Source organism: Amblyraja radiata, chromosome 10, assembly GCF_010909765.2.
Source record: "Amblyraja radiata isolate CabotCenter1 chromosome 10, sAmbRad1.1.pri, whole genome shotgun sequence".
NCBI classification, from domain to species: Eukaryota; Metazoa; Chordata; class Chondrichthyes; order Rajiformes; family Rajidae; genus Amblyraja; species Amblyraja radiata.
This window is the reverse complement of record NC_045965.1, coordinates 61359463-61371974: the sequence shown is the minus strand read 5'-3', so window position 1 is coordinate 61371974 and position 12512 is coordinate 61359463.

Genomic DNA, 12512 nt, shown 5'->3' with positions numbered 1-12512 from the left:
TAGCCTAGTTAATTGCCACATGTACTGAGGCACAGTGAAATGCTTTTGTTGTGTGCTAACCAGTCAGCGGAAAGACAACACATGATTACAATTGTGCCATACACAGTGTACAGATAAAGGGATACAGGGGATAATGTGAAATCTATCTACAGTATTACTAAAACTCTCATCTTGATCTCATCTGCGTTGTAATCAAATTTGCGCAAAAACCATACTCTATATCGCTAGGATTTATCACCACCTTACTCACCGTTCTCCTCTACTCCAAGACACCAAGTTTTGTTCCGATCGGTGAAATATGAGAAAAGTTATGAAGGTTTAAAAAATTGTGAGATCAGCAGATTGGTCTTCTCGCCTGTCAGTCACCACAAAGGTAACGCCCCTTCTGGCACCTGCTGGAAAATCAAACCCCGGAGGCGGGGATGAGTAAACATGCCATGCTAATTGAGTCCGCAAGAGTGGACTCGGGAAAGCCGCTGTGTGTAGTTGGGGAAAGCAGCTGTGTGGAGTCGGGAAAGCCGCTGTGTGGAGTCGGGTAAGCCGCTGTGTGGAGTCGGGAAAGCTGCTGTGTGGAGTCGGGAAAGCAACTGTGTGGAGTCGGGAAAGCAACTGTGTGGAGTCGGGAAAGCCGCTGTGTGGAGTCGGAGAGTGTGGTGCCGCAGCCGGTGGCTGCTGAGAGGCGACCTTCCCCTTCCCCCACCCCCCCCCCCCCCCCCCCACACACTCCCCTTACCCCCCTCCCCCCTTCCCCTCCTGTGGATTTTGCATGTTCTCCCTGTGAATGCGTGATTTTTCTCTGGGTGACAGACAATAGGTGCAGGAGTAGGCCATTCGGCCCTTCGAGCCATTCAATGTGATCATGGCTGCTCCGGTTTCCTCCCTTATCCCAAAGACCTGCAGGTTTGAGGGTTAACTGGCCTCTGTAAAATTGCCCCTTGTGCGTCCGGAGTGGATGGGAAAGTGGGATGACATAGAATGTAAACCGGTGATCGATGATCGGTGTGGATTCGTAGAGCCTGTTTCCATGCTGTATTACTAAACTAAACTAAACACAAGACAATGTTCAATCATTGAGTATGAATAAGATTCCATCAATTTGTAAAAATTCGCTTTAGAGTAAGGCAGCTTCAAGAGACTATGGAGCTGGAAGGAGGGGTGCGGGAGATTTCCAAAACAGCTGTAAGTTTTTGGGAGTGAACGTCCCCAGTAGTGTATAGAAGGAAGGCAGGCACCAGCAGAGTGGCCATTTTGGGGTGGCCATTTGTTGGAGTGGTTGTGCCTGAGGTAGAGTGCTGTGAGTGAGGGTAAGTGCTGTGGCTTAGGATTGAGAGGATTCGGCGAGGAGACTGAGCAGAACGATATATATTGTAAATAACTGGGGTCCCAGCACCGAACCTTAAGAGCCTTAGAGCACATGGTATTGGGGGTAGGGTATTGACCGTAATAACAAAGACATTTGTCCAGGAGAATTTAGGCAAGAATTTTCTCAGCAGAGAAGAGGGAGATTACACATCATTCAGACAATTTGGTCTATCCTCCTGACAATTATACTGTTGTTCAGGTGGCAGTGTCATGATAGCTTTTCTTTCTCAGTGAGAGTAGCTTAACTTTTAATTGAAAAGACAGCCATTTCAATAGTGCAATACTCCCACAGTGGAGCAAGACAAGGCCTGAGCCTCTACAGGTTATAAACATTCATGTCATGGAACAGTCCAAGTGTTGACCTTCTTCTTCTTGCGTTTGAGGCAGCAGAAGTCTGCAGCAGGGTGATGCCATCCGGTTCGACATCCGTAGGTGCCCGCCCTATAAAGAGTGCATGCGGCGCTGCTGCTGTCTCTGTTTGTTGTCGTTGGCCTGACTGAGGTCAGTTGACAGGGCTCACCAAGGTGAGGTCGACAACATGAGCCCCAAGTGTTGATCATTAATTAGGAACTGGTAGTTGCTTCTGTCGTAGGAATGACTCAGAATCGCCTCTACGTGATTTTGTGAGAAGAATCAGAGAGTCAGAGTCTTTGGACATTACTTTAGACTTTGGAGATAGAGCATGCAAATAGGCCCTTCAGCCCACGCTGACCACCAGTCACCCCATACAGCATCCTACACACTAGGGACAATTTACATTATTTTAAAATCAAAGCCAATTAACCTACACACCCATTCATCTTTGGAGCCTGGGGGGAAACCTGAGCACCTGGAGATAACCGTAGCGGTCACAAACTCTGTGGAAACAGCACCCATTGTCATAGTTAGGATCAAACCCAGGCCTGCAAGGCAGAAACTCTACCACCTCCAGTCATAGAGTCATACAGTACCGAAACAGGCCCTTTGGCCTAGTTTGCCCATGCTGACCAAGATGCCCCATCTATACTAGTCCCATCTGTCAGTAATTAGCCCATATCCCACAAAACCTACCCTACCCACGTAGCTGACCAAATGTTTTTTAGCATTGGCATAAGTCCTCTTGAATTTCCTATTCAGACCATATCAGGCTTCTTCTTTCCATATCTGACACCCTGACACCCATATCTGACATCCATTTTACTTCTAGCCTTTCTCATCTATTCCACCCATGTTTGCCCCACCCTCATATCTCATTACCAACGTTTTAGGTCGAAGTGTTTCAGATATTTATGTTTTTATTAGCTTTGGTGATGTTGCAATGAAACAGCTTTGCAGATAAGGATGCTTGTAAATGAGTTTGGGGAATAAGCTGAGATAGTTGAATTTTTCTAAGAAACAATAATTCTATTCTTATATTTCTTTGTGTTTTTCTGTGTGAACAAAGGGCAAAGACAGATTCCATTATGATTCATGCGGGTGAGTGTATGAGATTTTGTAAAGTGAGTTATTTGATCTTGCATGTTTATACTCTGATATGTAAATAACACCAGGCTTGGATTACTTTGTAAATTCTTCTTTGATCCAAGAGAATAGCCAAATTCTTGATCACCATTATCACTGCATGAACCTTAACCTTCAAGACTATTTTGTCTTCACAGAAGAGTTGGATCCATTATTCTCTGCCATCTCTGCCACAGAAAGTAGTTGAGGCCAGTTGATTGGCTATATTTAAGAGGGAGTTAGATGTGGCCCTTGTGGCTAAAGGGATCAGGGAGGTAGGGAGAGAAGGCAGGTACAGGATACTGAGTTGGATGATCATCCATGATCATATTGAATGGCAGTGAAGGCTCGAAGGGCCGAATGGCCTACTCCTGCACCAATTTTCTGTTTCTATTATCCTTGAAAGAAATTCAGTTGTAGTTATATATAAGTTCCATGATTAGCTCTCCTGACTGAGGCACGATGCTTACATTTATTTTAGTTTAGTTTAGAGATACAGCGTGGAAACAGGCCCTTTGGTCCAGCAAATCCGCACCGACCAGCGATCCCCGTACACTAACACTATCCTATACACACTAAGCACAATTTATACTTATATCAAGCCACTTTACCTACAAACCTGTACGTCTTTGGAGTGTGGGAGGAAACCGAAATTCTCGGAGAAACCCCATGTGGTCACAGGACAGCACCTGTAGTCGTGATCTAACCCGGCTCTCTAGCGCGGTAAGTATTGTAAGGCAGCAACTCTACCACTGCGTCACTGCACTGCCCGCTAGATATGAAAAATCTCTTGGTTTTCTCCAGGATAAATATGACTTTAGATCCCAGAATGGTTTCATGGGAATTTAATTTCAGTTACTTCAGCGAAATAAAAATCAGACACAAATTAACTGCAAATGCTGATTTACAAACAAAGATATAGAGTGCTGAAGTAATTCAGTAGGTCAGTCGAAAGAAGGTTTCCAATCCGAAATGTTACCTATCCACGTTCTCCAGAGCTGCTACCTGACCCGCTGAGCTATTCCAGCACGTTGTATCCTTTCATGTGAACCAGCATCTGCAGTTTTTTCTTTAAAATTTTAAAGCTACAATAAGTTACTTTTAGTTACTTCAACAAACTGGGAAAAAACAAATCTGACATAAGGAACTGCAGATGCTGGCTTAAAAAAAAATAAATTATACAGGATTGCTGGTGTAACTCAGCGGGTCAGTCTGAAGAAGGGTCCCTACCCGAATTGTCACCTATCCATGTTCTCCAGAGATACTGCCTGACCAGCTGAGTCTTTTCCCCGGGGTAAGGAATCTAAAGCCATGACTTAAAGTGAGAGGGGAAAGGTTTAAAGGAACACGAGCTGTTATGCTATCAGCACACCATCTACTTCCTCAGAAGGCTTAGGAGGTTCAGCATTACATCAACAAATCTCACCAACATCCACAGAAGCGCCGTAGAAAGCATTTTATCGGGATGCGTCACAGCTTGGTTTAGGAACAGCTCCATCCAAGATCGCAAGAAATTGCAGAGAATTGTGGATGCAGCCCAGACCATCACACAAACCAATCTCCCTTCCATTAACTCCATCTACACCTCACACTGCCTCAGCAAGGCCAGCAGCATAATCAAGGACGAGTCGTTACCTGGCCATTCCCTCTTCTCCCCTCTTACAAAAATAGACACAACATGCTGGAATAACTCAGCGGGTCAGGTAGCATCTCAGGAGAACATGGATAGGTTACATTACGGATTGGAACACTTCTTTAGACTGACCTGCTGAGTTACTCCAGCACGTTGTGCACTTTTTTTGTCAAACCAGCATCTGCAGTTAATTTTTTCAGAAAAAGAAAGCTACTAAAAGCGCTATGAAATTATTAGGTTATGATGAAAATCCATGTAGCTCCTGGCTTCTAACATCGGATGAAATTTGTCTACCTTATGCCTACGCTTCCTGCAACATACCTCAACCCAAATTTAATGGACAATAAAACAATCAAATTACACAATCATTTCAAAGTGATCAAAGGTTTCAAATAGATTTCTTTCAGACACCTCATAGAACAGATAATATAACATAGAAAAGTCAATACTCTATGAGTCATAGTTCCAAATCCCCGCCACACCATTTTAATGATTTTTTAAAAACATCTTTGTAAAAGGAAGTAATGTGTTTGCAAATGTTCCAAAATGCCTTTATTAAAGGTGATATGCCAACTATTTTGCTGCTGCCTAAATGCTCTTGTTGCCTGAATATAAAATACCACTGTCTGTTATCAATGGTAAATCAGTATTGATGGATAAAACAATAGACAATAGACAATAGGTGCAGGAGTAGGCCATTCGGCCATTCGAGCCAGCATTGCCATTCATGGCTGATCATCCCCAATCAGTGCCTCGTTCCTGCCTTCTCCCCATATCCCCTGACTCTGCTATCTTTAAGAGCCCTATCTAGCTCTCTCTTGAAAGTATCCAGAGAGCCGGCCTCCACCATCCTCTGAGGCAGAGAATTCCTCAGACTCACAACTCTCTGTGTGAAAAAGTGTTTCCTCATCTCCATTCTAAATGGCTTACCCCTTATTCTTAAACTGTGGCCCCTGGTTGTGGATTCCCCCAACATCAGGAACATGCTTCCTGCCTCTAACGTGTCCAAACCCTTAATAATCTTATATGTTTCAATAAGATCCCCTCTCAGCTGCCTAAATTCCAGAGTATACAAGCCCAGCCGCTCCATTCTCTCAGCATCTGAAAGTCCCGCCATCCCGGGAATTAACCTCGTAATCCTACGCTGCACTCCCTCAATAGCAAGAATGTCCTTCCTCAAATTAAGCGACCAAAACTCCACACAATACTCCAGGTGTGGTCTCACTATGGCCCTGTACAACTGCAGAAGGACCTCTTTGCTCCTATACTCAACTCCTCTTGTTGAGAAAGGGTAGCAAGTCTTGGTCAATCTTGCCAACTGTGCCCACTATATGAGAATTACCTTTTAAATAATGAACTTTGAATACAACTGATAGGGTTTTCCCCAAAATCAAAGGAGGCTAAGGGATAACCTTTGGGAGGATTATAACATCACGAGGTGAATTGGTCACAGTCTTTTCCCCAGGGGCGAGGAATCTAAAGCCATGACAAAGTCAGAGGGGAAATGTTTAAAGAATCACGAGCCGCATTGTGACTTTTGTGCTGCCAGCACGCCATCTACTTCCTTAGAAGGCTTAGGAGGTTTGGCATGTCACCAACAACTCTCAACAACTTCCACAGATGCGTCGTAGAAAGCATTTTATCGGATGCATCAGTTTGGTTTGGGAACAGCTCCATCCAATACGGCACGAAATTGCAGAAAATTGTGGACGCAGCCCAGACCATCACACAAACCAACCTCTCTCCCATTGAAGTCCAGCAGCATAATCAAGTACGAGTCACTCCCTGGCCATTCCCTCTTCTCTCCTCTCCCATCAGGCAAAAGGTATAGAAGTGTGAAAACGTACACCTCCAGAGTCGGTATCTTCCCAGCTGTTATCGGGCAACTGAACCATCCTACCACAACAAGAGAACAGTCCTGAACTACTATCTACCTCATAGGGGACACTTAGACTATCTTTGATCAGACTTTACTGTGTATACTCTGGGTTTATCTTGCATGGCACTTTATTCCCTTATTATGTATCTGTATACTGTGAATGGTTTAATTGTAATCATGTGTATTGTCTTTCTGCTGGCTGGTTAGCACGCAACAAAAGCTTTTCACTGTACCCCAGTACATGTGACAATAAACTAATAAACTAAACAAAGCAAGTAAGAACTTAATTGTTCCATTTCGGAACATATTCCAATAAAACACTTTTGACTCGACTCTCTTGACTCTCGCTTCCTCAATCTTTCTAACATTCAGATGAACTTTACCTCAATTCTTTATTGCTTGTCAACACAGTTTCTCTGTCAGGCTTGAAATCAAGGGGGAAAAAAAACCTCTTTAGAGCCCTGCCATTCACTGCGAAGGCCCTGCCCTTGTTTGACTGCCTAAAATGCAACACCTGGCACTTATCTGCCTTGAACTACATTAACCATTCATCAGCACACTTGACCAGCTGATTAACATTCTGTTGTGATTTTTGAGAACCATCTTCGACACCACCCACTTCAGTGTCATCTGCAAACTTAATAATCACGCCTTCTACATTCTCATCCAAATCGTTAATGTAAAAGGTTTATAAAGCAGATAAGAAACCAGAGTAAGATCATGCCTTCTCTATGCCATAACTATTTGTCATCATTCAAAATGTCCTAATTCTCATTGTACAATTTAATTGCTTCAAAAATAAATCAAAATCAAAGGTGGGTTTTATGACCAAACACTAAAGATACTAGCTCACCAAACTGATATAAACTTAAGATTCAAGGTAGTTTATTGTCATGTGTCCCAGAGAGGACAATGACATTCTTACTTTTGCATCAGCACAACAGAATATAGTAGGCATGAATACAGAACAGATCAGTGCGTCCATACACCATTATATAAATATATGCACACATGAATAAACAGATAAGGTGCAAATAAACAGATAATGGTCTATTAATGTTCAGAGTTTTGTTTCATTTGAGTTTAATAGTCTGATGGCTGTGGGGAAGTAGCTATTTCTGAACCTGGACGTTGCAGTCTTCAGGCTCCTGTACCTTCTACCTGAAGGTAGCGGGGAGATGAGTGTGTGGCCAGGATGGTGTGGGTCCTTGATGATGCTGCCAGCCTTTTTGAGGCAGCAACTGCGATAGATCTCCTTGATGGTAGGAAGGTCAGAACCGATGATGGACTGGGCAGTGTTTACTACTTTTTGTAGTCTTTTCCGATCCTGGGCGCTCAAGTTGCCGAACCAAGCCACGATGCAACCGGTCAGCATGCTCTCTACTGTGCACCTGTAGAAGTTAGAGAGAGTCCTCCTTCACATAGCGACTCTCCGTAATCTTCTCAGGAAGTAGAGAAAACTTATTTTTATGCTTTATCTGATGGGATAAATTGCAGACTTGATTTAAAAAAGTTTTGTAACTTTGCTATCATATGTCTCAGAACTGCTGTAGTTGTGGGAGCAACAACAGCAGCAGGAGGTTAGCAAGAGATACGACTGATTGGCTCTAGCCCAAGTGGGAGGAGAGAAGTGAGTCAGTGCTGGGAAAACAGTTGAAAACTGAGGAATTTGGTTTGTAAATTGGTAAATCAGGCAATTTATCAGTCAATTTAAGCAAGACTGCTCTTAGCGAGCGGCAGTGAGTGAAGTGCCCTGTGAGAAAAGTGTGAGTCTTTGGCTCGAGAGTCTTCGGAGAGGAGACGAAAGAAGGAGATGTCAGGCAAGCTGATTCAGTGCGATGCTTGCAGTATGTGGGAGGTCAAGGAAACCGCCGGTGCCTCTGGCTGCTACAAATGCGAGAAGTGCATCCAGGTAGAGCTCCTGAAGGGCCGTTTTGGGGAACTAGAGAAACAAGTGGATGACCTCCGGTTCGTCCGAGAAACGGAGTCGTTCCTCGACAAGTCCTACAGTACGATTGTTACACCTAAGGTACTGGAAGAGAGAAGGTGTGAGACAGTGCGAACGGGAGGGAAGCATGGAATGCCAACGTCCCCGGGTGTTGTACCTCTTGTGAACAGGTTCACCCACTTAGAAGCTGTCGGGACAGAAGAGGTGTTTACACTGGGCGGCGGACTGGCTTGTGATGCGAATAGGGCTGTTGAGCCAAAACCAAAAAGGCCTAAGGCAGGCAACGCCATTGTAGTGGGAGACTCCATTGTGAGAGGTACGGATGCGAGGATGGTGTGCTGCCTTCCTGGTGCCAGGATCCAGGATGTCACGGACAGAGTGCAGAAAATCCTCAAGGGCGAAGGTGAACATCCGGATGTGGTAGTGCATGTCGGCACAAACGATGTCGGAAAGAAGGGGATGAATATTCTGCAGCGTGACTTTAGAGAGCTCGGAAAAATGCTGAAAAGCAGGACCTCCAGGGTTGTTATCTCCGGTTTGCTTCCAGTTCCTCGTGCTGGCGAGAGCAGGAACAGGGAGATACGGGACCTGAACGTGTGGCTGAGGAACTGGTGCACGGGGCAGGGATTTAGATTCTTAGATCATTGGGATCTGTTTTGGGGTAAGGGGGAACTGTACAAAAGGGACGGATTGCATCTTAACAGGTGTGGGACCAGCATTCTGGCAGGCAGGTTTGCCACTGCTACACGGGTGGTTTTAAACTGAATAAGGGGGGTGGGGGTGTCGAATGGGCTAGTGGAGGATGGAGTTAAAGGGAAAGGGTTTCTTAAATGTGTGAGCGTAGAGACAGAGGGGTGTAAAATGAGGGTAGAAGCAATAGGTAACAAGGTAAAAAGTAAAAGTGGCAGGCCGGAAAATCCAGGGCAAAAATCAAAAGGGGCCACTTTTCAACAAAATTGTATAAGGGGTAAGAGTGTTGTAAAAACAAGCCTGAAGGCTTTGTGTCTCAATGCAAGGAGCATTCGTAATAAGGTGGATGAGTTGAATGTGCAGATAGCTATTAATGACTATGATATAGTTGGGATCACGGAGACATGGCTCCAGGGTGACCAAGGCTGGGAGCTGAACATCCAGGGATATTCAATATTCAGCAGGGATAGAGAGAAAGGAAAAGGAGGTGGGGTAGCGTTGCTGATTAGAGAGGAGATTAACGCAATGGAAAGGAAGGACATTAGTTTGCAGGATGTGGAATCGGTATGGGTAGAGCTGCGAAACACTAAGGGGCAGAAAACGCTGGTGGGTGTTGTGTACAGGCCACCTAACAGTAGTAGTGAAGTTGGAGATGGTATCAAACAGGAAATTAGAAATGCGTGCGACAAAGGCAAAACCGTTATAATGGGTGACTTCAATCTACATATAGATTGGGTGAATCAAATTGGCAGGGATGCTGAGGAAGAGGATTTTTTGGAATGTATGCGGGATAGTTATCTAAATCAACATGTAGAGGAACCATCGAGAGAGCAGGCTATTTTAGACTGGGTATTGAGTAATGAGGAAGGGTTAGTTAGCAGTCTTGTTGTACGTGCCCCCTTGGGCAAGAGTGACCATAATATGGTTGAGTTCTTCATTAGGATGGAGAGTGACATTGTTAATTCAGAAACAATGGTTCTGAACTTAAAGAAAGGTAACTTTGAGGGTATGAGACGTGAATTGGCCAAGATTGACTGGCAATTAATTCTAAAAGGGTTGACGGTGGATATGCAATGGAAGACATTTAAAGACTGCATGGATGAACTACAAAAATTGTTCATCCCAGTTTGGCAAAAGAATAAATCAGGGAAGGTAGTGCATCCGTGGATAACAAGGGAAATCAGGGATAGTATCAAAGCGAAGGATGATGCGTACAAATTAGCCAGAAAAAGCAGCATACCGGAGGACTGGGAGAAATTCAGAGACCAGCAGAGGAGGACAAAGGGCTTAATTAGGAAAGGAAAAATAGATTATGAAAGAAAACTGGCAGGGAACATAAAAACTGACTGCAAAAGTTTTTATAGATATGTGAAAAGAAAGAGATTAGTTAAAACAAATGTAGGTCCCTTGCAGTCAGAAACAGGTGAGTTGATCATGGGGAACAAGGATATGGCGGACCAATTGAATAACTACTTTGGTTCCGTCTTCACTAAGGAAGACATAAATAATCTGCCGGAAATAGCAGGGGACCGCGGGTCAAAGGAGTTGGAGGAATTGAGTGAAATCCAGGTTAGCCGGGAAGTGGTGTTGGGTAAATTAAATGGATTAAAGGCCGATAAATCCCCAGGGCCAGATAGGCTGCATCCCAGAGTACTTAAGGAAGTAGCTCCAGAAATAGTGGATGCATTAGTAATAATCTTTCAAAACTCTTTAGATTCTGGAGTAGTTCCTGAGGATTGCCGGGTAGCAAACGTAACCCCACTTTTTAAGAAGGGAGGGAGAAAGAAAAAGGGGAATTACAGACCAGTTAGTCTAACATCGGTAGTGGGGAAACTGCTAGAGTCAGTTATTAAAGATGGGATAGCAGCACATTTGGAAAGTGGTGAAATCATTGGACAAAGTCAGCATGGATTTACAAAAGGTAAATCATGTCTGACGAATCTTATAGAATTTTTCGAGGATGTAACTAGTAGCGTGGATAGGGGAGAACCAGTGGATGTGGTGTATCTGGACTTCCAGAAGGCTTTCGACAAGGTCCCACATAAGAGATTAGTTTACAAACTTAAAGCACACGGCATTGGGGGTTCAGTATTGATGTGGATAGAGAACTGGCTGGCAAACAGGAAGCAAAGAGTAGGAGTAAACGGGTCCTTTCACTGGCAGGCAGTGACTAGTGGGGTACCGCAAGGCTCAGTGCTGGGACCCCAGCTATTTACAATATATATTAATGATCTGGATGAGGGAATTGAAGGCAATATCTCCAAGTTTGCGGATGACACTAAGCTGGGGGGCAGTGTTAGCTGTGAGGAGGATGCTAGGAGACTGCAAGGTGACTTGGATAGGCTGGGTGAGTGGGCAAATGTTTGGCAGATGCAGTATAATGTGGATAAATGTGAGGTTATCCATTTTGGTGGCAAAAACAGGAAAGCAGACTATTATCTAAATGGTGGCCGACTAGGAAAAGGGGAGATGCAGCGAGACCTGGGTGTCATGGTACACCAGTCATTGAAAGTGGGCATGCAGGTGCAGCAGGCAGTGAAGAAAGCGAATGGTATGTTAGCTTTCATAGCAAAAGGATTTGAGTATAGGAGCAGGGAGGTTCTACTGCAGTTGTACAGGGTCTTGGTGAGACCACACCTGGAGTATTGCGTACAGTTTTGGTCTCCAAATCTGAGGAAGGACATTATTGCCATAGAGGGAGTGCAGGGAAGGTTCACCAGACTGATTCCTGGGATGTCAGGACTGTCTTATGAAGAAAGACTGGATAGACTTGGTTTATACTCTCTAGAATTTAGGAGATTGAGAGGGGATCTTATAGAAACTTACAAAATTCTTAAGGGGTTGGACAGGCTAGATGCAGGAAGATTGCTCCCGATGTTGGGGAAGTCCAGGACAAGGGGTCACAGCTTAAGGATAAGGGGGAAATCCTTTAAAACCGAGATGAGAAGAACTTTTTTCACACAGAGAGTGGTGAATCTCTGGAACTCCCTGCCACAGAGGGTAGTCGAGGCCAGTTCATTGGCTATATTTAAGAGGGAGTTAGATGTGGCCCTTGTGACTAAGGGGATCAGAGGGTATGGAGAGAAGGCAGGTACGGGATACTGAGTTGGATGATCAGCCATGATCATATTGAATGGCAGTGCAGGCTCGAAGGGCCGAATGGCCTACTCCTGCACCTAATTTCTATGTTTCTATGTTTCTATGTCCCAAATTGAACTGCTGAGAATTTTTTCCTACGTCTCTACAAGTTCCTCTCTCCTTGGGAGGGAGAACTTTTGGGTCCACTTTGTTCCTTATTATTCAGTTAATGTTTTGTATTTTACAATCCCTTCATGCAGAGTGCAATAGTGTTATCGGCAGACAGCCAATTGACATTTAGAACACTTTCCTCAGAGACACTTTGGACTCAGAAACCATCATTTAAAATCACAATATCCCAATTTATGATATTTAATCATTTACAGAGTCAAAGCGTTCCTTGCAATCCAAGACACATTCAGGCACAAAGCCTCAGAGGCAGG